Genomic DNA, 25898 nt, shown 5'->3' on the forward strand with positions numbered 1-25898 from the left:
TCCAACTTCTCCTTTATCCAGGGTTTAGAGGAGACACAACTGCAAGTTATGAAACAGGACTTTAGGCATACTTAATATGCCTATTGGAGAAAGTTTGGCTTTTCTTCTACAAGTGTTCCCTACCCCTACCCACCCCCAGCCATATGATTTCCAATCACAATTCCTAATGTTGCACTGTTAGAAATAAGTAAATAAAAAGAAGTATGACTGAGAGCAGTTTGTATCCAAGGAACTTCTTTGCTGTATTATACATAGACACAAGGAATGCAAATAAGGAAGATTTCTTGTCTGATAAAAGCAAAATCATCTTGTCTAACTAAATAAATCACAGCCTGGGTTTTGCTCCTTAGTGAAATTTGAAAAAAGAACAAAAAGGATAGCAAACATCCCTAGTAAGTCCCCCTTCCTCTCTCCCCTGAAGCTCTGAGGCTGCTGTGGCCTGGTCATCCTAGTGCTCTTCCTGGGTCTGTAATCAACCAGTCTGAAGATTAAGGTGGACTTCTGCTGGAATCAAGAACCTGTGCCTGTTCAAACAGGAGCCTGCAGAACTCTGCAAGTGGCAATTAGGAGCCCATTACAAGCCATTAGATTGATCAATGTACCTTAAACAATGCAAACGATTTATATGGCTGATTTATACGGAGTGGGGAAAAGAAAAGAGATGGGGGGAGGACGACTCCATATCCTTCCCATTATCTCACTGTTCTGGAGAAGACCCAGGCCCAGCCTCTCTTCATCACTGTTTAGAACCACCAGAGCGATTTATTCTGAAAACTTTTCAAGCAAAGACACAGGCTCGCCTGGCTCGTTTGGTGGATGGCGAGGTGCCCATTCTTTGCCCCTTTTCTCTTCTAAGGAAGAGCTTAGAAAGACCGAGGCCGGGATTCACAGCGACGCCACTCCCCCCGCGGAGCACGCAGAAGGGAGCGGTCCCAGCTGCCGCCTTTCCCCGGGTCTGTCCCGGAGAGGGGTAGGATGACCTACAGATTTGTTTTAACGGTGTGTTGAGAGCTGTGTGGCCTCCTAATTACGGCAGAACACAGAACCATTAGCCCTTGAAGTTTCAGGCGCGACTTCCACCCAGCTCCCCGCGTGCAGAAGACACTGGGGAGGGGGCGCTGAGGAGGGAGGGGGAACTCCTCGGAACAGAACTCCTCGCTAGAGCTGACTATTTCAGCTAATCTAAACTGGAGAAGACAAATATACAACAGAGCCGAGGCGATCAAAGCTGGCCCTGCCAGCTCCCTCCTCCCGCCCTCTTTCCCGCCCCAAAGTCTGTTTGTAGTTGTCTCCTGTGCTGCAGACACTCGTCCGTCTTCTCACGACAAGGAAATTCCTGCCAGTTTTTTCCAGAGCCTGCAAGGAGAGGACAGACGCACTTCACACTTCCTACAGGAGAATTCCCTTTGTCTTATCTCCCCTCCCCCAGTCCGCCCTCGGCTCTGAAATGGGGGGAGAGGCAGCAGGCGGAAAGACCCTGGGCGCTGAAGGGGCGATCGTAATCGAACCCCACTTTCAACTCTGCCCCTGTAGGTCCCCTCCCCCCTTTCTCCTCTTCTTTTCCCCATCTTTTCTCCTCCCTTTCTTTCTCCTTCCCTTTTTCCAATCCCCTAAATGCTCTTACCACTCAAGTCTTCTTGAGGGCTCCCGCGCCCAGAGCCTGGGCCGGCGCCGTTTTTTTCCCGGCCTTAGTGGTTTGGCGGGAAAGGGCTCCGTCCTGGCTTGTCCATGGGTGTTGGGGACAAATCCTTTTGTCTGTGTCTATATGTGGAATGGGAAGCATTACGGGTTGATAATGGATCACGGAAGGAAGAGGGAAAAAAACAGAGAAACTACAGGCACTGGGAGAGTTGCCACCTGTGTCTTTTGCAGCCAACCTGCGATGGGAGCCCAGGATATGGAAACTCTTCTAGATGGCTCATGACTTCACACACACACACCCCTCTTCCCCCAACTGCCCTCATCTGTTCTTTATTATCCTTACTCTTACTCTTCTGAGTTCTTCCCTGAGTTGTTTTCTTCCATTCTCCACCCCGCTCCGCCCCTAGGACTTCCCAGGGCTCTATAGTTAAGTGAGAGACTGAGAAAGAAGGTCGGTTAAGAGTCTCACCAAGCATCCAGGCACTCCTGTGACATCTCCCAGAACCGGCCTGTCCTGGGCCGACACTTTCGTGCTTTCGGAATTTCAGCCAATCTAGAGCCCTCTCTGGTCACATCCATCCCCATCGCGAGGCCAGACTGCCACCTCCATCCTGAAGTATCCAGAGCCGGGTACTCAGAGGGGCAGGGGAAGCTCCGCACACATTAGACACGTGCGTCTCCTCCTGCCCCTCCCCCTCCCCCGCGGCCGCAGGCGGAATGTACATTGATGACACTGACACACTCACTCGGGCACGCGCCAGCGGCGTCGATCCTCCTTCCCTGCCAGGCAGCAGCGGGCGAGACGGCCTTGAGGCAGGTGACATAGCCTCGGGGAGATAGACTCCGCGCTCCAGATGCCACCCTGGGACTTGGGGGTGTTCGGATCCCCCAAAGCCAGCGGCGGGGCTCCCCGGCCGAGTGGCCATAGGCCTCGCGGTGGCGGAGCCTCCGGTCCGCCTCCTGCTGTGATCCCCGCGCCGCCCCATGCTCGGCGTCCCGCACAGCACCTTCACCGCCGCAGCCTGCGAGCGCCCGCCTCCGAGAAGCCTGCAGTCCGCCCCCTCGCCTCCGCAGGCTCGGTTACATCTGGGATGCATTGCCCCTTAATTGTCAACCCCATCGCTGTGATCAAGTGAACGTTGCTAATCTCTACATTTATTGTTTAGGTAAATAGAGGCTGCGTTTAATCAATACGCGGGGCCCTAGCCCTCGCAGAGCCAAGTAACTTAAGTCAACGGTGAAGATTTCAGTGTGTGCGTAATTATAGAGCACACGGAATATTCACTCCAGCCTAATCCCACATCCCACCCGGGGGAGCGAGAGGAGGGAACGTGAGGAATCTCCACCCTCCGAGGGATCGAGGGCCGGGTCCCGTCAAGGAAGAAAAGGACTTGGCTGTGACACCACGCGCCGAGCGCGGGGGCCTAAGACTGGACTGGGAACTGTCCTGACATCCGAGCGGCTAAAGCCGGCGTTCCGCGCCGTCTTCCCGAGGCTTCTGGCCCCCTCCGCTCCAAATTTGCAGCGGTGAAGAGGGTGGTCCCCCACCCGCAGGTCCCCGCCAGACAGGAAGACTGAGGGCGGGGCCCGGGAAGGAGGGTGGGGCTGTATTCCCGAAGCCCAGGACTCCGCCAGCGGTCAGGGTCTCTTCCTTTCCCTCAGCTCTGAGCCCCCGAGCTCCTTGCCCCGCGGGAACTCTCGAGAACCCCAAGCCCGAGCGCACAGAGCTCTGGGGTATTTGCGCATCTTCCTAAACAGCTATTGTTTCCTAATTAAGAAGACCTTAGCCCAACGCTAGGTAGAGCTACTGGGACTCGCTGCAGGGAGTGGGCAGGCCTGGGGAGGTGGGCGGTCCGCACTGGCGGGAGGTGATGTCCGACTCCTAAAGCAGCTTGGCTGCTGGAGTGGCCTCTGGGCTCGGCAGGGAAAGGGTTAATTAGCTGGGACTCATCCCGGTGGTTTTGGCGAGAACCCAATCTCTGGCGTCGCGCTAGAGTGGGGCCTAAGAGGTTGCGCCTCCAGTTTGAGATACTAACGCTCTCTCCTTGGGCACTTGGTCGCTAGGGTTTGTTTCTCCTGGTGCCTTTTTCTCCGTTGCATTCCCGGGAATGTTCGATATAAACAACCAATAACTTTGGTTGTAATCAGATACTCGCCTTGCACGGAATTGCCCCGCTTTCAATATGCTGGATTCTAAAGTCAACTGATGATTTGCAAGTTTAGGGTGTCAGCGCAACCACGGAACTAAATGACAGCTGGGACTTGAATGGGGGCCATGGTTCTGGATGGTAGCTGGCTGGTTTTAATTTTCGGAACTGAACAGTTCTCGTATAAGGTATCTCTTTTTAGCTTTCTCCTTCCCATAAAAGTTGAATAGCATTTAGAACAAGAGGAAGATTAAACACAAATGTCAGGGCAATCCTAAAGTCCTTTTTCTAATACTTCTTCCTGAGAATCCTGTCTGCCAGCCTCAACCTCCCACCAAGCCTTTGACTCTCCTTACCAGCTATGCAGATCTTTCACTGCCCTGCTACAAACCAGCCTGCCAGTCAGTCCACAGGACACATAGTGTCAGACTTCTTTGATTGGAGACAACTTAACTTTTTCTATATTGTGGCTGTTTTTAAGCTAAGTCCAGGAAAGAAAGAAAGGCAACAGGACTGATGTCCAGGTTTTCTGGATGGGAACAAGCCCTTTGGGACTCTCAGGAGCTGGGTGCAAGTTAAGGTCCACCACTTAATGCTGTGACCTTGAGTGGGCCAGGAAGCTTCTCATTTTCTTATTCTCTAAAATGAAGCTAATAATTTCGACTTGAAGGGATTGTTAGTATAAATAAAACTGTGTAGGGAAATTCCTAGCAAATGCTCAGTACTTATTAATAGTTGCCTCCCCTTTGCCACTGAAATTCCCAACTAAAACGTTCTGTGAAACTAAAGATAAAATCAACAGCTACCCTAATATAGAATTTTGGTGCATATGGAAACCACAGGGCCTAGTAAAGAATCAGACTGAAGGAGGATGAATGCAAGGACAGCCCGCAACTGCCTGTTTGGGAAGGAGTGAGATTAGCTGCTTCAGTCAGCAATACATCTCATGGTCAGACTTTCACAGGTCTGCACATGGGGGACGGAAAATGTCTCTAACAGTAATAGCTAATGTTTATTGAGCATGTATTACATGCCAGGCACTCTGTCAAGTGCTTTACACATAGCATCTAATTTAATCCACAGGATAATTTATCAGGTATTATTGATCTCTCTCTTTTTAAACTATTATTATGAAAACTCCCAAATATATATATATTTAAAAGAAGAGAGTATATTATAATGAACCCCTCTATGTTGATCACATAGCATCAATAATTGTCAGCTCCTAGCCAAACTTGTTTAATCCCTATCCCATCCATTTCTTCCTACCTTATTTTAAAGCAAATTTCAGACATCATATCATTTGTAAATATTCCACTACTTATTAAAATATCAAAAGACAATAACCCTTGAAAAAAACCAAACTACTATACCATGTTATAATCATACTAAACACTTTTGAAATAATTCCTTAATATTATCAAACATCTAATCAGTGTTCAAGTCTCTCCAATTATCTCATAAATTATTTTTTACAATTGTTTTTCCCCCCAGATCTAAGTAATATCAACATGTTCAGTCTCTAATGTCACTTTTAATCACAGATCCCTCTCCCTCTTTTTCTTTCCTTGCAATTTATGTATTGAAGTAACCTAGTCATTTGTCCTGATATCATTTTTATAAATGAAGAAACAGACTCATATAGGTCAAAGGAATTTAGTAAGAGATAGAAAAGGAATACAGACACAGCCACATCTGACTCCAGAGTCCAAGTGCTTAATGGCTTTATCATATTCTCTTTAGATCAAGTGATGAAAAGCAAGACACAGGAAAAGCACAAAAAGATTTCAGAACATGCCTGACTCGCTTAAGTGACTAGTTCCTTTGCTAAGTACCCACAGAAAAGTGTTCACTTAAAAACCCAAGCAGGGTTTGAATGTGGGAAGAGAAATTGAAAACAGGATAACCCCGAGTCCTCCTTCTGGTTTGAATCCGGCTACATAATTCCTTCGTGCAAATGTATGTATAACGTGGTGAAGGGATTTTTATTTCCAACACATATTTAGCAAGGCAAAAACATTTCTTAAATGAATCTACCAGTTTCCTTTTCTCTCTTCTCCTCTTTATATAACTCGTATTTCCCCCTTTTCTCTGTTCTCCATAGCTAGATAAGGAGAAAACATCTCTTTTAAGTAGTTATTTTAAAATACTAGTCAAATTAACAATTTGGTAGTTTGATATGTGATATCTGGCTTTTGTTACGGTAGTTTTGAAACCACAGTTACCCTAGCAACTGAATACATTTTTTTCTTGAAAAATTTTTTAGCTGTCTGGAGGAAGAGAAAAAAGAAAAAGAAAACTTCTTGCCAGAATTTCCCCATAATAGCCTCCATTAACTTCAGTGACTTCTATTGGAGAGGCCAGCACTGCTATCTCCTGCTGTCACCAGTCATTCACTGATCCAGGAGATGTTTTGTTTGATAAGGCCAATTTGAGCTTTATAAAACATTTATTTTTTCACCTCCAAGGAGCAAATACCAGTAAGGATGGAATTCAGCGTCTATCACTGGATACCATACAAAGGCCTCAACCCGCCAGTGGAGCTTCTGGGTAAGAAGAAACGCTAAAACAAACGTAAAAACTTTGTTTATTTAATTTAAAAAAAAGAGGGAGGATGGTGCAAGGGCTTTAGATCAGCCCCTTGAGACTTAGCGTGAGGTTAAAAAAAAAGCAAGTAGATGAGCCAATAGTCCACTCTAGAATCTTTCTGGAAACACCTTGTGCTTAACCACTCAGTCATGACTGACTCTTAGCAACTGAATGGACTGCAGTCTGCCAGGCTCCTGTGTCCATGGGATTTTTCCAGGCAAGACTACTGGATTGAGTTGCCATTTTCTTCTGCAGGGGATCTTCCCAACTCAGGGATCAAACCCAGGTCTCCCACACTGCAGGTGCATTCTTTACCAACTAAGCCACCAGAGAAGCCCTGGAAACATCTTTGTAGGTGAGCAATTGCCCAAAGTGAACAAGGATGTGAGATAAAGAAATAAGAGAGAGGGGGATGCCCATAGCATTGTTTTATAGATTTGATAAAATATGTATTAGCATTTCAAGGAGGTGAAGTAGAGAAGGAAAAAAAGCTGTACATTAGGGTTTTTTGGAGTAAAGAGACTGTAAACACTTGTAAGAATATTCATTCATTTGCTTCTGAATAAAATTCCCCTCACAATAATGTTTCTAATGCACACAACTCTAGATTCCTCTTCTTAACAAAACAAACTGACTTTGTAAATTACAAATATCCAAATTCTTTCTCTTGAGTAGAAGGAAGCTTGGTTCAAGACCTCAGGCTACGGTATGAGGAACCCAAAAGGCAGAGAACGAAGTGCTGGGCAGTTCTGCTCCTGTTGTTAAGATGCCTCCTCTCAAGAGTCTCCCAGGCCAGGAAGTCCTCCTCTGCAATATAAAGGCTCAACAAAAATAAGGTTTCAGTCCTTCCATTTTATTTTAGATTGCCCTATTGAGGGAAAATATTTTGACTTGAGGAATTATATTTTGAACCACAGTAAGAACTAAACAGAGGATGAGATGGCTGGATGGCATCACTGACTCGATGGACATGAGTCTGAGTGAACTCTAGGAGTTGGTGATGGACAGGGAGGCCTGGCGTGCTGCGATTCATGGGGTCGCAAAGAGTCGGACACGACTGAGCAACTGATCTGATCTGATCTGAAGAACTAAACAAAGAGAGAAAGAGAATATTGCTTCTATTTGTGGAAAATACAATTACTCCACAATAAATTTATCCTGAACAGCCACAAAAAATTTTGCAAACATATGCATATTCCTCTCTAGGTCAAAATAGGAAAAAAAAAAAAGGGCAGAAACAGCAATACCAGCTAGGGATCTTTCTTAACTACCTGAATCACTAACGAGATCTATTGCTTCTTTTTCCTCCCAGCTTTTTTGAGATATAATTGACACATAACATCTTGTAAATGTAAGTCAACAACATGTTGATGTGATACAATATATATTTTGAAATGTTACCACAATAAGGTTAACCTCACATAATTACCTTTTAAAAATTATTCTTTTATTTTTGGCTGTGCTGTCTTTGTTGCTACAAGTGGGCATTCCCTAGTTGTGGCGAGTGAGGCCCCTGACTTGTTGCAGAGCAGGGGCCCTAGGGCACGTGGAAACTTCAGTAGTTGCGGCACAAGGGCTCAGTAGTCGTGGTGCACGGGCTTTGTTGCCTCGAGGCATGTGGGATGTTCCTGGACCAGGGATCACATCCATGTCCCCTGCCTTAGTAGATGGATTCTTAACCACTAGACCACCAGGGAAGTGTCCTCCACCCCCTGCCTGCCCCTGCTTTTTTTTTTTTTTTGTAGTGGTGGTCATGGTAGACACACCAACATTTGAGATCTACTTTTTAGCAACTTTCAAGTACACAATACGTGTGACTAACTATAGTCACTGTGCTGTAATCATTAGACCTCCAGAACTTACTCATCCTATGACTTGGAAGTTTGTACCTTTTGGTCAACATCTCATTTGTGCCCCTTCCAGCCACTCAGGAATTCAGATTGAGTACAGAGGGAGAAGGCAATGGCACCCCACTCCAGTACTGTTGCCCAGAGTATCCCATGAATGGAGGAGCCTGGTAGGCTGCAGTCCATGGGGTTGCTAAGAGTCAGACACAACTGAGCGACTTCACTTTCACTTTTCACTTTCATGCATTGGAGAAGGAAATGGCAACCCACTCCAGTGTTCTTGCATGGAGAATCCCAGGGACGGGGGAGCCTGGTGGGCTGCAATCCATGGGGTCGCACAGAGTCGGACACGACTGAAGCGACTGAGCAGCAGCAGCAGCAACAGAGGGTATGGATGGTTTGTTTCTGCTCCACTGTATTTGAAGCCTCAGCTAGGAAGACTCAAAGGTGGGGATGGTGGTGGTGACTTCAGCTATCAGAGACTAGAATCATCTGGATAAGTCTTCATTCACTCATTCATTTACTATCTGGCATTAGATGCTGGGTGGGCTTCCTAGGTGGCACTAGTGGTAAAGAACCCACTTGCCAATGCAAGAGACACAAGAGACGCAGGTTTGATTCCTGGGTCGGGAAGATTCCCTGGAGGAGAGCATGGCAACCCACTCTAGTATTCTTGTCTGGAGACTCCCATGCACAGAAGAACCTGGTGGGCTACAGTCCCTAGGGTCGCAAAGAGTTGGACACAACTGAAGTGACTGAGCATGCACTCCCGGGACATCTATACATGGTCTCTCTGCATGTTTGCAGACTGGTTTGGACTTCCTCACAGCACATATGTGAATGCCTAGAGCCATGTCCCAAGACAAGATGAAACAACACAGTATTTTTGTGATCTCTTGATTGGGACAGACACAAATATTTGCTCAGGTTTGAGGGACAAGGACATAAACTCCAGCTGTCCATGGGAGGAGTGTTAAGATCACATTGTAAAAAGAGCACTCAGGGTATGAGATACTGTTTTAGTCCCTTTTGGAAAACACTATCTCTAAGAATATATGTATATACATGGAAAGGGAACTTTCTAATAGAGTGCAAAGAGTTGACAGATACCTGAGAGCTATCTTTCACTGTCTGGCAGTTGAAAATTAAATTGTTTCCTCTGCAATTGCCCACCAAACACGAATACCCAGTTTGGAATTCATAGAAGTAAGAAAGAAGTATTAATATTTTGTGTGATCCATTAAGAAATAGTAAAGTCTGTCTGAGATGTAAAGCAGGAACTTACATATTCCCTATGCTTCTTTATTCGGAGAAGACAATGGCACCCCACTCCAGTACTCTTGCCTGGAAAATCCCATGGACGGAGGAGCCTGGTGGGCTACAGTCCATGGGGTCACTAAGAGTCGGACACAACTGAGCAACTTCACTTTCACTTTTCACTTTCATGCATTGGAGAAGGAAATGGCAGCCCACTCCAGTGTTCTTGCCTGGAGAATCCCAGGGACGGGGAAGCCTGGTGGGCTGCCGTCTATGGGGTCACACAGAGTCAGACATGACTGAAGCGACTTAGCAGCAGCAGCATGCTTCTTTATTAAGAATTATTTTTCACTAATTTCTTGCAAGTGTAAAGTTTACAGTGTTTTGATTAACATTTTGCTCTCACATGCAACTCATCAGCAGATGAACAACAGCAAGTGCAGAATTTCAGTAACTACCAGTTTCTCTTTTGGCTCGAAACACTGTAGTAAAAATATTCATCTAATAACTTGGTCACTCTCATCTCTTTAAAGTAAAATGTAATAGGCAGCTTTAATAGAGAATTATTGACAGTCTCTCAGTTGTGTATTCCTTTTTATTAGCTTCTATTCGATTACATAATGCAAAGCTTTGGAATATTCTAAATCAGCCTGCACCTTTGAAAGAAACTTCAATACTTTTCTTTGTTACTATAAGTCTTTTCCTTTTTAATATTAAAAGAGACTGAGGAAATGTCTTAATGTTTGGTTAATAAATTAAAAACCCATGTTTAAATGCTTTAATATCCTGGTCCTATTTCACTGTGTCATCAGGAGTTGATTTATCAACTGTAAAATTACATAAGATATCTTTTAAATGTAGAACTTTTAAATGTAGATAATAGTTGGACTTCTGTACAGACACTGTGATCTTCTGATAATGTCTATATCAATTGTGACAGCTCATTGTAGCTCACCCAGACCAGCTCTGAAACCAGTGATGCCTTTTCAGAGATCTGAGACAGGTCACAAAGCTGGGCTTGATTTCACTGTCTAATGCTGGTTACACATACGTAGTTCAGGCCTTTTCCATTCTTCCCTGAATGCTTTCTGCAAAGTTATGAACAAAATACTTTTTTAGAGAACCAATTGGTGTGTTTGTTTGGGTGACCTTTCAACTGAGAAGACAGAAAAGATATGGATTATATTACAAGGGCAGATTCAAAGCAAAATTTCGAAAATCAATAATTTGTCATTTTAAAACACTGAGTTGAATGGAATACATCTCAGTTAATAGTTAAATTAGATCTGGAGGCATGAATTCAGAGCTAACCCATTTTTCTGTGTGCTAGTTCCATCATAACTGAGGGATAAGGAAAAGTACACAGAAATGTATGGAAGTTAGGATTCATCTCGCTACATGTGTCAAAAAAGTCAGAAACCAAGATAATAACATTGGCTTGAAGTTAACAGAATAGAAGCTTACTTCTAAACCCATATGGCAGCCCCGTGATCATCAGGAATTTGATGCCTCTCTTCATGCCTCACCTATTTTACTAAGGACACAGGCATAGAGGTCTTATGGGTTTCCCAGCTGGCACTAGCGGTAAAGAACCCATCTGTCAATGCAGGAGACACAGGTTCAGTCCCTGGGTCGGGAATCCCCTGAAGGAGGAAATGGCAACCCACTCCAGTATTCTTGCCTGGGAAATCCCATGGATAGGGGAGTCGGGCAGACTATAGTCCTTGGGGTCGCAAAGAGCCCGACATGACTGAAACAACATAGCATGCTCACATATAGGTCAGGATGACTACTGATTCTACCTTCTAGTCAGCAGAAAGAAGGAAAGGAAACAGAAAACGTATTCTTTCCCCTTAAGAGCATTACCCAGGAGCTTAATTTAACACTGTACATCTCATGTAATAGAATTTGCTCACATGGCCACATCCAGCTGCAAGGAATGTTGGGAAATATAGTATTCCTCATGACCATGTTTCTAGATTTTAAAACCTACAAGGAAAAGGGAGAGGTGAGACATTGGAGGGCAAATAATATTCTCCACCACAAAGTATGTGCTTTGCGTGAAGAGGAGTGATCTAGAAACCAACAAACTGTTGTGGTGAGGCAATTTGTACTAATTTGGGCTAGTCAGTATATGGCTGAATAGCAAAATAATCTTGAAATTGCTTCTGTCTCAAGTAAACATCAAGTATTCCAGGCCAGAATACTGGAGTGGGTAACTGTTCCCTTCTCCAGGGGATCTTCCCAACCCAGGGATTGAACCAAGGTTTCCCACAAAGCAGGTGGATTCTTTACCAGCTGAGCCACCAGGGAAGCCCAAACATAAAAAATTGTATCTAAATAAGACAAAGTAATTATTATTGATATTGTTAAGTGTGAAATGGCTTTATGGTTATGTTAACATAATGCTTTATTTTTTAATGATTTGTGTTGAGTATGAAGAGATGAATAACATGATCTCTGGGATGTTCTTGAAATACTTTTGCAAAGGAAAGGGGAAAAAGATGAAGAAAATATGGTCAAAATATTGATAATTTTGAATTTGGAGTTTTAGACATATGGGATTTATCATCCTACTAGAGTTCCAAAGAATAGCAAGAAGAGATAAGAAAGCCTTCTTCAGCGATCAATGCAAAGAAATAGAGGAAAACAACAGAATGGGAAAGACTAGGGATCTCTTCAAGAAAATCAGAGATACCAAAGGAACATTTCATGCAAAGATGGGCTCGATAAAGGACAGAAATGGTATGGACCTAACAGAAGCAGCAGATACTAAGAAGAGATGGCAAGAATACACAGAAGAAGTGTACAAAAAAGAGCTTCACGACCCAGATAACGATGATGGTGTGATCACTGACCTAGAGCCAGACATCCTGGAATGTGAAGTCAAGTGGGCCTCAGAAAGCATCACTACGAACAAAGCTAGTGGAGGTGACGGAATTCCAGTTGAGCTATTCCAAATCCTGAAAGATAATGCTGTGGAAGTGCTGCATTCAATATGCCAGCAAATTTGGAAAACTCAGCAGTGGCCACAGGACTGGAAAAGGTCAGTTTTCATTCCAATCTCAAAGAAAGGCAATGCCGAAGAATGCTCAAACTACCGCACAATTGCACTGATCTCACACACTAGTAAAGTAATGCTCAAAATTCTCCAAGCCAGGCTTTAGCAATATGTGAACCGTAAACTTCCTGATGTTCAAGCTGGATTTAGAAAAGGCAGAGATCAAATTACCAACATCCACTGGATCATGGAAAAAGCAAGAGAGTTCCAGAAAAACATCTATTTCTGCTTTATTGACTATGCCAGAGCCTTTGACTGTGTGGATCACAAGAAACTGTGGAAAATTCTGAAAGAGATGGGAATACCAGACCACCTGATCTGCCTCTTGAGAATTCTGTATGCAGGTCAGGAAGCAACAGTTAGAACTGGACATGGAACAACAGACTGGTTCCAAATAGGAAAAGGAGTTCGTCAAGGCTGTATATTGTCACCCTGTTTATTTAACTTCTATGCAGAGTACATCATGAGAAACGCTGGACTGGAAGAAACACAAGCTGGAATCAAGATTGCCAGGAGAAATATCAATAACCTCAGATATGCAGATGATACCACCCTTATGGCAGACAGTGAAGAGGAACTCAAAAGCCTCTTGATGAAAGTGAAAGTGGAGAGTGAAAAGTTGGCTTAAAGCTCAACATTCAGAAAACGAAGATCATGGCATCCGGTCCCATCACTTCATGGGAAATAGATGGGGAAACAGCGGACACAGTGTCAGACTTTATTTTTCTGGGCTCCAAAATCACTGCAGATGGTGACTGCAGCCATGAAATTAAAAGACGCTTACTCCTTGGAAGGAAAGTTATGACCAACCTAGATAGCATATTCAAAAGCAGAGACATTACTTTGCCAACAAAGGTTCGTCTAGTCAAGGCTATGGTTTTTCCTGTGGTCATGTATGGATGTGACAGTTGGACTGTGAAGAAGGCTGAGCGCCAAAGAATTGATGCTTTTGAACTGTGGTGTTGGAGAAGACTCTTGAGAGTCCCTTGGACTGCAAGGAGATCCAACCAGTCCATTCTGAAGGAGATCAGCCCTGGGATTTCTTTGGAAGGAATGATGCTAAAGCTGAAACTCCAGTACTTTGGCCACCTCATGTGAAGAGTTGACTGATTGGAAAAGACTCTGATGCTGGGAGGGATTGGGGGCAGGAGGAGAAGGGGACGACAGAGGATGAGATGGCTGGATGGCATCACTGACTCGATGGACATGAGTCTAAGTGAACTCCGGGAGTTGGTGATGGACAGGGAGGCCTGGTGTGCTGCGATTCATGGGGTCACAAAGAGTTGGACATGACTGAGCGATTGATCTGATCTGATCTGATCTGAATATAATATATATATATATATTTAATAATTGAGGTTGAAATTTCTAAATCCTAAGTGGTAATATGAGTTTCTTATAGGGTTGGCCAAGTTACTTAATGTAATGGGTCTCAGTTTCTTCATATGTAGAATGCAGATGATGGTATCTTGTCCTAACCATTTAAGAGCACCACAGTGAAGGTCAAATGTAAAAAATGCCTATGAAAGTGTTTCAGAACCTATAATGTAGTATGGTATCAGTTATTGTTAATGATATGCTTGCTGTCATTTTTGTTATCATTATTCATGTAAGGGCAAAGGCTGTGTCTCATTATTCACTGCTGTACCTCTAGTGACTGGGAAAATGCCTGGAACATCATAGATACGAAATAAATGTTTGATGACTGAGAACAAAAATTGGTAAGCAAAAAACTGTATCTGTAACTGACATGGGATAGAAGAGCCATGAAAGCTTATCCAACAACTTCCTAGTACATATTAAATGACCAGCTTAAAATGACACAGGGTGGCAGAGTGTCAGTACAGGGGAAAGGCAAAGGCATAGTCAAGCTCAAAACCACAAGGGAACACCAGAGGCCCAGAAAGAATGTTTTTTTCTTTGTAACTGTCTTGGGAAAAGCATGCCATAATATAATCATGTCACTTTTTGTTAGAGTCCCAAGGAACAGTGCATTTTCTAGCAGTACTCAGTTTTGTTTCATTAACTACTATTTCTAAACAGGAGGCCAACCAGAGGGGACTCAGAAGTCCTTTTGTCATGCAAACATTTTGTTTCTAATGGTCCCTATTGTAAGAACTGGTCTTGTAAATAGAATGACTACCTACCTCTTTTCTTTAAAAGTTCTCAAAGTTCTGTTACTGGTTGTAGCCAAAGGTGTGAATTCTGTTCAAGTTTTTCACAGGAAATTCTCTTCTCGAGTATGCATGTGGATCAGTCATTTCAGCAGCGTCCTGATACAACAGGGCTGAATTAGATCCACATTGTCAGATTATCGCTCTAGTTTTGTGTGTGAGATATGTATGCTCAGCACTCCCCTAGCAAATAACAGCAGAGAACAATCATTCGGTAGCCAAGATTACAATGATAGAAATGATCAGATATTAATTTATCTTGGGATACATAATTTATATTATGTATCTTCATACAATACACGTGTATTTTTGCTCATGATATCTATAAACTGGTTAGGTAATTCTGCTGATCTGAGCTGGTCTTGGTTGATCTCAGCTGGAATCACTGGGGTCTGTGATCAGCCGGCTGGTCACCTGGTGGCTGATTGAAGCCAGATGTTCATGGATGAGATTGCTCATCTTGACACTCATCCTTCAGCAGGATCCCATGCTTGTCATCATGGTGAAGGCAGGGTTTCAAAAGAGCAAGCAGAAGCATGTAAGTCTTCTTCCAGGCCTTCACTCAGAGCTGGCACATCCACTTCTGCTGTATTTACTGGTTAAGCAAGTAACAAGGCCAGTAGGAATTCAAAGCCAAGGAAAACAGATTCCACCTCTACATCATAAGTCACGTCATAAGAGGTATGGAGACCTAGAAGAGAATAATTGGGGCCTTTTTTTTTTTTCTTTTTTAACAATCGGTCTACCATAATAAGGATGAGATTTTGCTAGGGATACCTTAGCGAGATTTGCTCTTGGAGTGTCCCCAACTAACCAAAGTGCTTTACCTCTTGAGTAGGAAGAAGAGAATTTCATTGGAATAGTGGGTAGGCTGGCAACAGATACTGAACTTTATTTAAAAGTTTACAAAAGCAGGCACAGATCTAATTTTTCAGTGCCTTCTAGAGTTTGTCCAGGTCCAATAACATGGATTTCTGTGTCCTGGTTATTAAGCTCTTTGCATATTGTGCTCAGTCATTGACTTGTCTCCAACTCTTTCTGACCCCATGGACTATAGCCCACCAGGCTCCTCTGTCCATGGGATTTCCCAGGCAAGAATACTGCAATGGGTTGCCACTTACTCCTCCAAGGGATCTTTCTGACCCAGAGATTGAACTGAACCTGCGTCTCCTGTGTGTCCTTCATTGGCAGGTAGGTTTCTTTGTCACTGAGCCACCGTATTGTATAACTCATTTAATTCTTACACCTACCATATATGATATCATTATCCCTATTTTATGGATTAGGTAACTGAGGCTTAGGAAATTTAAAGGTTAGGAAGGTTTAACACGCTAATCAAGCTTTCTCAGCTGTAAATGGAGTGTGGATTCAAACCCAGGGCATTCTAACTTCAAGGCCAGTGGAAGATACTAAACACTATGCTGTTTAGTCTTCCCAAATGAAGAAGCTCCCTCTTTCCCTGCAAATGGTATTATACATCCATTTCCCTGCAAATGGTATTGTACATCCGTTGTACTCTAACCATCTCAAATTTAAAAAGTAGTAGAATCTTCATCTATGGTTAACATGAGAAAGCAGCTTCGTGTCATATCGCAAAACAAGTGTCAACAAACATTTTCTACAAAAGGTCAGATATTAAATATTTTAGGCTTGTGGGTCATTCGTCTCTGTTATGTATATGTAACTCTATATGTAAATGAATGAATGTGGCTGTGTGCCAACAAAACTTTGTTTATAAAATGGGTGGCCAGTCACAGAGAATTTGATTCAAAGCCAGGACTTAGCAAAAATGCACTCCGTTTCACCTGCATGAGAGAGGGGGTTTTCGAGAGAACGGATACAAGGACATGTATGGCTATGTCCCTTTGCTGTTCGCCTGAAACTACCGAAACATTGTTAATCAGCTATATCCCAATATAAAATAAAAAGTTCAGAAAAAATTAAATAAGGTAAAAAAATTAAATCAACAATACTTCAATTAAAAGAAGTGATCGTGGTCGAACGTGGGGGCAGTGAAATAGGATCCAAAAGGTCTGCTCTGTTTTGAGCTGTAAACAAAGATTTTCTATGTGCTCTAATCCTTCATTAGCTGTTTAATAAAACTAACGCTAGTTTCAGGATAGAGACAGAAAGAGATCTTTTACTAAGGAAACCAGATTTGTTTTATCTTGGTTTTTATCTCTTATCCCAGGAACTTAAGATCAAACAAGCAAGGTTTGCAAGCAATGAATTGATTGCCTTTACAACCTCATCAGAATGACAAGAAATATATCCGTTTTTTTTTTTTTAATCCGTTTGAGAGGGAAATTTGCAGACCTCCACCCAAAAATGCAAAGGAGCAATAGGCATTAATAAAATGTGAGCCCACATCACTTCTTTTCACTCTCCCTATAAGTGTATCTGTATCAATCTATTCAAAGGCCCCAGTCCTTGTAACTCGCAGTGAAATTGTCTCTTAATGAAGTGATGCCCTTGAGAGCCAAACATCATTTGATGTTGACTTCATGACTACCATTAGGTGTTAGAACATGGTGTTAGAACATGCATCAGTTTTGCATCAGTTTTCTAATTCCTCTGATGGATTATTTGATTATATATTTTATGCCACTATTTCTCTAGAGCTTTAGAGACTCAAAGATATCTGCTATATACTTTATACATATGTAGATTGTTATTTTATACCTTAAAAAAAAGCCTTGTTATTTTATTTCTTAAAGTCTGTATTCATGAAGTGAAATAAAAAGTTCTCACCCATATAAAAAATATACTTTGTTCCAAAGGCCAGTTTGAAGTGTTCTCCAAATCCTCTCAAACATGATAAATATAATAATAATGAACATTATAATAATTCATATGTGCTATTAATAAAATATAGTTAAAAATAAGGCAAAATCATGATTTTTCAGATAAAAAACATACAGGTCAAAGATCTTATTTAACTCATTAATAATTAATGAAGGAAACAGTAAGAGATTAAAACCTTTTCAAAGGAGAATTCAAAGAACAAACACATATAACAGCAATCAAGAATGCTGAAATGCGCTTACCCATGAATGAGAAAATAATATTTATAGGAAATGTAATGTTTGGAATCATCTCTTTTACATGTGTCTAAGTCACTTCAGTTGTGTCCAACTGTTTGTGACCCTATAGACTGTAGCCCACCAGGCTCCTCTGTCTGGCAAGAATACTGAAGTGGGTGGCCATGCCCTACTCCAGGGGATCTTCCTGACCAAGGACTGAACCCACGTCTCTTATGTCTCTTGCATTGGCAGGTGGTTTCTTTACCACTAGCCTCACCTGGGAAGCCCTCTCTTTTACATAGTGACAATCAATTGCACCTTCAACAGAGATGATTTATTGTCACGTCTACAGATAAGACTCTTTTGCATCAGTTTTCTACAACTTACAGAGTTGTAGGTAAAATTGCCCAAGGATCGTGAAAACACAGACACCTATGTAATAAAATAACCCCAAAGGATCACCCAGACAACAACCATTGAGAAGATACCTAGTAATCTTCACCTATTCTGAGTTTTCCCTGATGATCTATTATAAATTTTCTTAACACTGTGCTTTTTAAAAATTGAAGTAGAGTTGATTGACAATATTGTATGGTATTAGTTTCAGGTGTACAGCAAAGTAACTCAGTTATACATATATATTGACATAGATTTATAATTTAATTCTTTCTCATTATAGGTTTATACAAGATATTGAATAGAGTTCCTGTGGTATACACAGTAAATCCTTGCTGTCTACGTATTTTACATGTAGTGGCATGTATCTGTTAATCTCATACTCCTAATTTATCCCTCCTCTCCACAGTTTGTTTTCTATGTCTGTGAGTCTGTTTCTGTTTTGTAAATCAGTTCATTTGTATTATTTTTTAGATGCCACATATGAGTGATATAATATTTCTCTGTCTGACTTCACTCAGTATGATAACCTCTAGGTCCATTCACCTTGCTGCAAATGGCAATGTTTCATTCTTTTTTTATGGCTGAGTTAATATTGCATTATATATATATATATATATACAGATACATCTTCATCCATTTCTATTGATGGACACTTGGGTTACTTCCATGTTTTGGCTGTTGTAAATAATGCTGCCATGAACTTTGGGGTACATGTATCATTTTGAATTAGAATTTTCATCTTTTCTGGATCTATTCCCAGGAATGGGATTGCTGGATCGTATGGTAACTCTATTTTTACTTTTTAAGGAATGTCCATACTGTTCTCCATAGTGGCTGCACCAATTTACATTCCTACCAGCAATGTAGAAGGGTTCCCCTTTATCCATACCATCTTCAGTATTTACTATTTGTAGACTTTTTAATGATAGTCATTTTGACTAATGTGAGGTGATACCTCATTGTAGTTATGATTGGCATTTCTTTAGTAATTAGTGATGTTGAACATCTTTTCTTGTGCCCATTGGCCATCCGTATGTCTTCTTTGGAGAAAGGTCTATTTAGGTCTCCTACTCATTTTTTGGTTGGGGTTTTTTTTTTTTTTTTTTTTACTTGAATTATATGAGCTGTTAGTATATTTTGGAAATTAATCCCTTGTCAGTGGCATCATTTGCAAATATCTTCTCCCAGTTTGTAGGTTGTCTTTTTATTTGTTTATGGTTTCCTTTGCTGTTTAACACTATGTTTTAATCCAAAGTTTCCCAAAAGGTAGAAGATATAACACTGGTGATACTAAAGACAATTGTTTTGGGTAGCTTCCAGTCTTTTTTTTTTTTTAATTTTTAATTGAAGGAGAATTGCTTTACAATGTTGTGTTGGTTTCTGCTGTTCAACATGAGTCAGCCATAATATACATGTGTGCATGTGTGCTTAATCGAAAAGTCATTCTGACAATTTGTGATCCCATGGAGCCTGCCAGGCTCCTCTGTCCATGAATTTTCTAGGCAACAATACTGGAATGGGTTGCCATTTCCTCTTCAGGGGATCTTCCAGACCCTAGGATAGAACCCACGACTCCTGCATTTCCTGCATTGCAGGCAGATTCTTTACCACTGAGCCACCAGGGAAGCTGTAAGTATACATATATCTCCCTAAAGATGATTTTAAATGGTATGATAAATGTTTTTTCATCTTAATGATCACATGCTTATTTTACAATGGGTTGTAAAATTAAAATTAGTCAACTCATGATTTCATAGCTATTATTTTTTTTGAAATATGTACCTAAACAGATCACTCTGAAATTTCAGAACACTAGGTCAAGAGTCTAAAATCTTATAGAAAGAGAAAATGTTATTTATAAAGGAATAAGAATCAAACAAACATCACACTTCTCATACACAACACTGGATGCTCAAAACAAGGGGGAAATGCCTTTGGTTTGTAGTGAAAATTATGTGGAATAGAATTTTATTTCAATTCAAACTTTCCAATCAAGAGTGAGAGCAAAGTACAGTTATTCTCAGAAATTCAATAATTCAGAAAGTTTAATGTCCATGTAAATTCCAAGTAGCTTAAAAATGTACACATTTTTTAAAAAAATGTACTCACTTTGGACTTTCCTGGTTGCTCAGTGGATAGGAATCTGGCTGCCAATGCCAGGGACATGGGTTCGAAACTTGGTCCGGGAAGATTTCACATGCCACAGAGCAACTAAGCCTGAGCACCACAACTACTAAGCCAGCATGTTGCAACTACTGAAGCCTGTGTACCTACAGCCTGTGCTCTTCATGACAAACCTGTGCACCTCAACAAAGAGTGGCCCCTGCTCGCTGCATCTAGAGAAAGCCCACACATCAACCAAGACCAAGCGTAACCACAAAACAAAAAAGGTACTCATTTCCGGTCAAGATGGGGTAACAAAAACCAGATTGACCCACTTCCCTGAAACAACTTTAAAAAATCAGATGAAATAGTGAATATATGAAATAATTATTTTTTAGATGTTAGGCATTAGATAATGAAGGACAGTGATCCCTGAGAGATGGGAAGCATAGCAAGGTGACTTCAACAATTATCCCAGTTTAGTTCCTGGAGAGAGTTTTCAGGCTGTAGTGCAGGAGGAGAACCCCAGTGGAATGCAATGATCTATGAGTGGAGCAGATGGAACTGGGAGTTGGAGAGATGAAGTTAAGAGAGAGGCCCAAACTGCTGGAGTTTGCAGAACAAAGAACCAGAGAGGATAAAACTTGTCAGAAAGATAGAACCCCCCCCAAATGTCCAGAGGTGTTCCCAGAAGTATTCGTCTGAGAGCTTACCAGCACATGCATTTGAGAAAACTATACTAGATCATGTAAAGAACCACCAGTAAGGAGCTCACTCAGTGCCACAAATAGTGCCAATGCCCACCAGCCAAACTGGAAAACATCACAGTTCATGGGATATTGGGTAGAGCATGCAGAAGGGTCTCATTTCAGTAGTAGTACAAAATTAGCCCTAGATTAGATGCTCTCCTGGTCCTTCCTCAGATCAGATCAGTCGCTCAGTCGTGTCCGACTCTTTGCGACCCCATGAATCGCAGCACACCAGGCCTCCCTGTCCATCACCAACTCCCAGAGTTCACTCAGACTCATGTCCATCGAGTCAGTGATGCCATCCAGCCATCTCATCCTCTGTCGTCCCCTTCTCCTCCTGCCCCCAATCCCTCCCAGCATCAGAGTCTTTTCCAATCAGTCAACTCTTCACATGAGGTGGCCAAAGTACTGGAGTTTCAGCTTTAGCATCATTCCTTCCAAAGAAATCCCAGGGCTGATCTCCTTCAGAATGGACTGGTTGGATCTCCTTGCAGTCCAAGGGACTCTCAAGAGTCTTCTCCAACACCACAGTTCAAAAGCATCAATTCTTTGGCGCTCAGCCTTCTTCACAGTCCAACTGTCACATCCATACATGACCACAGGAAAAACCATAGCCTTGACTAGACGAACCTTTGTTGGCAAAGTAATGTCTCTGCTTTTGAATATGCTATCTAGGTTGGTCATAACTTTCCTTCCAAGGAGTAAGCGTCTTTTAATTTCATGGCTGCAGTCACCATCTGCAGTGATTTTGGAGCCCAGAAAAATAAAGTCTGACACTGTGTCCGCTGTTTCCCCATCTATTTCCCATGAAGTGATGGGACCGGATGCCATGATCTTCGTTTTCTGAATGTTGAGCTTTAAGCCAACTTTTTCACTCTCCACTTTCACTTTCATCAAGAGGCTTTTGAGTTCCTCTTCACTGTCTGCCATAAGGGTGGTATCATCTGCATATCTGAGGTTATTGATATTTCTCCTGGCAATCTTGATTCCAGCTTGTGTTTCTTCCAGTCCAGCGTTTCTCATGATGTACTCTGCATAGAAGTTAAATAAACAGGGTGACAATATACAGCCTTGACGAACTCCTTTTCCTATTTGGAACCAGTCTGTTGTTCCATGTCCAGTTCTAACTGTTGCTTCCTGACCTGCATACAGAATTCTCAAGAGGCAGATCAGGTGGTCTGGTATTCCCATCTCTTTCAGAATTTTCCACAGTTTCTTGTGATCCACACAGTCAAAGGCTTTGGCATAGTCAATAAAGCAGAAATAGATGTTTTTCTGGAACTCTCTTGCTTTTTCCATGATCCAGCGGATGTTGGCAATTGGATCTCTGTTTCCTCTGCCTTTTCTACATCTAGCTTGAACATCAGGAAGTTCACAGTTCACATATTGCTGAAGCCTGGCTTGGAGAATTTTGAGCATTACTTTACTAGCGTGTGAGATGAGTGCAATTGTGCAGTAGTTTGAGCATTCTTTGGCATTGTCTTTCTTTGAGATTGGAATGAAAACTGACCTTTTCCAGTCCTGTGGTCACTGCTGAGTTTTCCAAATTTGCTGGCATATTGAATGCAGCACTTCCACAGCATTATCTTTCAGGATTTGGAATAGCTCAACTGGAATTCTATCACCTCCACTAGCTTTGTTCGTAGTGATGCTTTCTGAGGCCCACTTGACTTCACGTTCCAGGATGTCTGGCTCTAGGTCAGTGATCACACCATCGTGGTTATCTGGGTTGTGAAGCTCTTTTTTGTACACTTCTTCTGTGTATTCTTGCCATCTCTTCTTAATATCTTTTGCTTCTGTTAGGTCCGTACCATTTCTGTCCTTTATCAAGCCCATCTTTGCATGAAATGTTCCTTTGGTATCTCTGATTTTCTTGAAGAGATCCCTAGTCTTTCCCATTCTGTTGTTTTCCTCTATTTCTTTGCATTGATTGCTGAAGAAGGCTTTCTTATCTCTTCTTGCTATTCTTTGGAACTCTGCATTCAGATGTTCATATATCTGATATTGGGTAGAGCATGCAGAAGGGTCTCATTTCAGTAGTAGTACAAAATTAGCCCTAGATTAGATGCTGTTCTGGTCCTTCCTCAGATCAGATCAGATCAGATCAATCGCTCAGTCGTGTCCGACTCTTTGTGACCCCGTGAATCGCAGCATGCCAGGCCTCCCTGTCCATCACCAACTCCCGGAGTTCACTCAGACTCATGTCCATCGAGTCAGTGATGCCATCCAGCCATCTCATCCTCTGTCATCCCCTTCTCCTCCTGCCCCCAATCCCTCCCAGCATCAGAGTCTTTTCCAATGAGTCAACTCTTCGCATGAGGTGGCCAAAGTACTGGAGTTTCAGCTTTAGCATCATTCCTTCCAAAGAAATCCCAGGGCTGATCTCCTTCAGAATGGACTGGTTGGATCTCCTTGCAGTCCAAGGGACTCTCAAGAGTCTTCTCCAACACCACAGTTCAAAAGCATCAATTCTTTGGCGCTCAGCCTTCTTCACAGTCCAACTCTCATATCCATACATGACCACAGGAAAAACCATAGCCTTGACTAGACGGACCTTTGTTGGCAAAGTAATGTCTCTGCTTTTGAATATGCTATCTAGGTTGGTCATAACTTTCCTTCCAAGGAGTAAGCGTCTTTTAATTTCATGGCTGCAGTCACCATCTGCAGTGATTTTGGAGCCCAGAAAAATAAAGTCTGACACTGTGTCCGCTGTTTCCCCATCTATTTCCCATGAAGTGATGGGACCGGATGCCATGATCTTCGTTTTCTGAATGTTGAGCTTTAAGCCAACTTTTCACTCTCCACTTTCACTTTCATCAAGAAGCTTTTGAGTTCCTCTTCACTTTCTGCCATAAGGGTGGTGTCATCTGCATATCTGAGGTTATTGATATTTCTCCCGGCAATCTTGATTCCAGCTTGTGTTTCTTCCAGTCCAGCGTTTCTCATGATGTACTCTGCATAGAAGTTAAATAAACAGGGTGACAATATACAGCCTTGATGTACTCCTTTTCCTATTTGGAACCAGTCTGTTGTTCCATGTCCAGTTCTAACTGTTGCTTCCTGACCTGCATATAGGTTTCTCAAGAGGCAGATCCGGTGGTCTGGTATTCCCATCTCTTTCAGAATTTTCCACAGTTTCTTGTGATCCACACAGTCAAAGGCTCTGGCATAGTCAATAAAGCAGAAATAGATGTTTTTCTGGAACTCTCTTGCTTTTTCCATGATCCAGTGGATGTTGGCAATTGGATCTCTGTTTCCTCTGCCTTTTCTACATCTAGCTTGAACATCAGGAAGTTCACAGTTCACATATTGCTGAAGCCTGGCTTGGAGAATTTTGAGCATTACTTTACTAGCGTGTGAGATGAGTGCAATTATGCGGTAGTTTAAGCATTCTTTGACATTGCCTTTCTTTGAGATTGGAATGAAAACTGACCTTTTCCAGTCCTGTGGTCACTGCTGAGTTTTCCAAATTTGCTGGCATATTGAGTGAAGCACTTTCACAGCATCATCTTTCAGGATTTGGAATAGCTCAACTGGAATTCTATCACCTCCACTAGCTTTGTTCGTAGTGATGCTTTCTGAGGCCCACTTGACTTCACGTTCCAGGATGTCTGGCTCTAGGTCAGTGATCACACCATCGTCGTTATCTGGGTCGTGAAGCTCTTTTTTGTACAGTTCTTCTGTGTATTCTTGCCATCTCTTCTTAGTATCTGCTGCTTCTGTTAGGTCCATACCATTTCTGTCCTTTATCGAGCCCATCTTTGCATGAAATGTTCCTTTGGTATCTCTGATTTTCTTGAAGAGATCCCTGGTCTTTCCCATTCTGTTGTTTTCCTCTATTTCTTTGCATTGATTGCTGAAGAAGGCTTTCTTATCTCTTCTTGCTATTCTTTGGAACTCTGCATTCAGATGTTTATGTATCTGATATTGGGTAGAGCATGCAGAAGGGTCTCATTTCAGTAGTAGTACAAAATTGGCCCTAGATTAGATGCTGTTCTGGTCCTTCCTAATGAAGCTTAAAAGCAAGCCCTGAAAGGATCAAGCTTATTTCCTGGTAAGTTAGCTACATCCCAGGACAAAGCTCAGGAATATTTATAGGAATATGAGAATACTCATAGCCAACAAAGTAAACTTCACAATGTCTGGCATATAATAAAAAAAAAAAAAGCTGTCAAGCATGTGAAGAAGCAGGAAATTTCTAAAAAGAAAATTCAATCAATAGAAATTGGGAGAAAACTGATATGGATGATAGAATTAGAAGACAATGACATTTAAATAGTTCTCATAACTGTACCACATATGTCCCCAAATCTAGCACAGTAGTTTTTAAGAGAGGGCTTATTTTTTTCCCCCAGCCAACATTTGGGAATGTCTGGAGGCAGTTCAGTTATCACAACTGGAGGGTAGGGGTGCTACTGCCGAGCGGTGGGTAGAAGTTAGGAGATGCTGCTAAACAGGCTACATTGCATAGGACCGCCCCGCAAACAAAGAACTGGCCAAACCCGGGTGTCAGTGGCGCCCAGGTTGATCTAGAGGAAAGGACCGATCCTGATCTAGAGGAAAGACAGAACCCGTTAAGTAGAAACACAGTAGATTTGCAAAAAGACACAAACTGAGCTTCCAGAGATGAAAACTGTGACATTGGATAGGATTAATTAACAGATTAGATACTGGGGGAAAATCAGGAGTGAGTTTGAAGACATGGTAGTATAAACTATGCACAATGAACCCAGACAAAAATAAGTCCGGAGGAAGAAAAGGACCAGAGCATCAGTGAGCTGTGGGCTAACATCGAGCAGCTTACCATACATGTAATTGGAGCCTTGAAGGAAAGGTGAAGGGGGGAGTGGTGACCGGAAAAAGTATTTGAAGAAATAAGAGCCAAAATTTTTCCAAATTTGAAAAAAA

The 25898-nt window shown here is 42.3% G+C and overlaps 1 long non-coding RNA gene across 1 annotated transcript; it reads right to left on the reverse strand.

The window, feature by feature from the left end:
* Positions 1 to 214: 214 nt before the first annotated feature.
* Positions 215 to 2572, reverse strand: LOC113880816. Its single transcript, XR_003507840.1, has 3 exons — positions 2111 to 2572; positions 1625 to 1761; positions 215 to 1356 (listed from the first exon to the last, which is right to left on the reverse strand). It is a non-coding gene; the product is annotated as an uncharacterized LOC113880816 (long non-coding RNA).
* Between the last annotated feature and the right edge of the window lie 23326 nt (positions 2573 to 25898).

Source organism: Bos indicus x Bos taurus, chromosome 2, assembly GCF_003369695.1.
Source record: "Bos indicus x Bos taurus breed Angus x Brahman F1 hybrid chromosome 2, Bos_hybrid_MaternalHap_v2.0, whole genome shotgun sequence".
Lineage (NCBI taxonomy): Eukaryota > Metazoa > Chordata > Mammalia > Artiodactyla > Bovidae > Bos > Bos indicus x Bos taurus.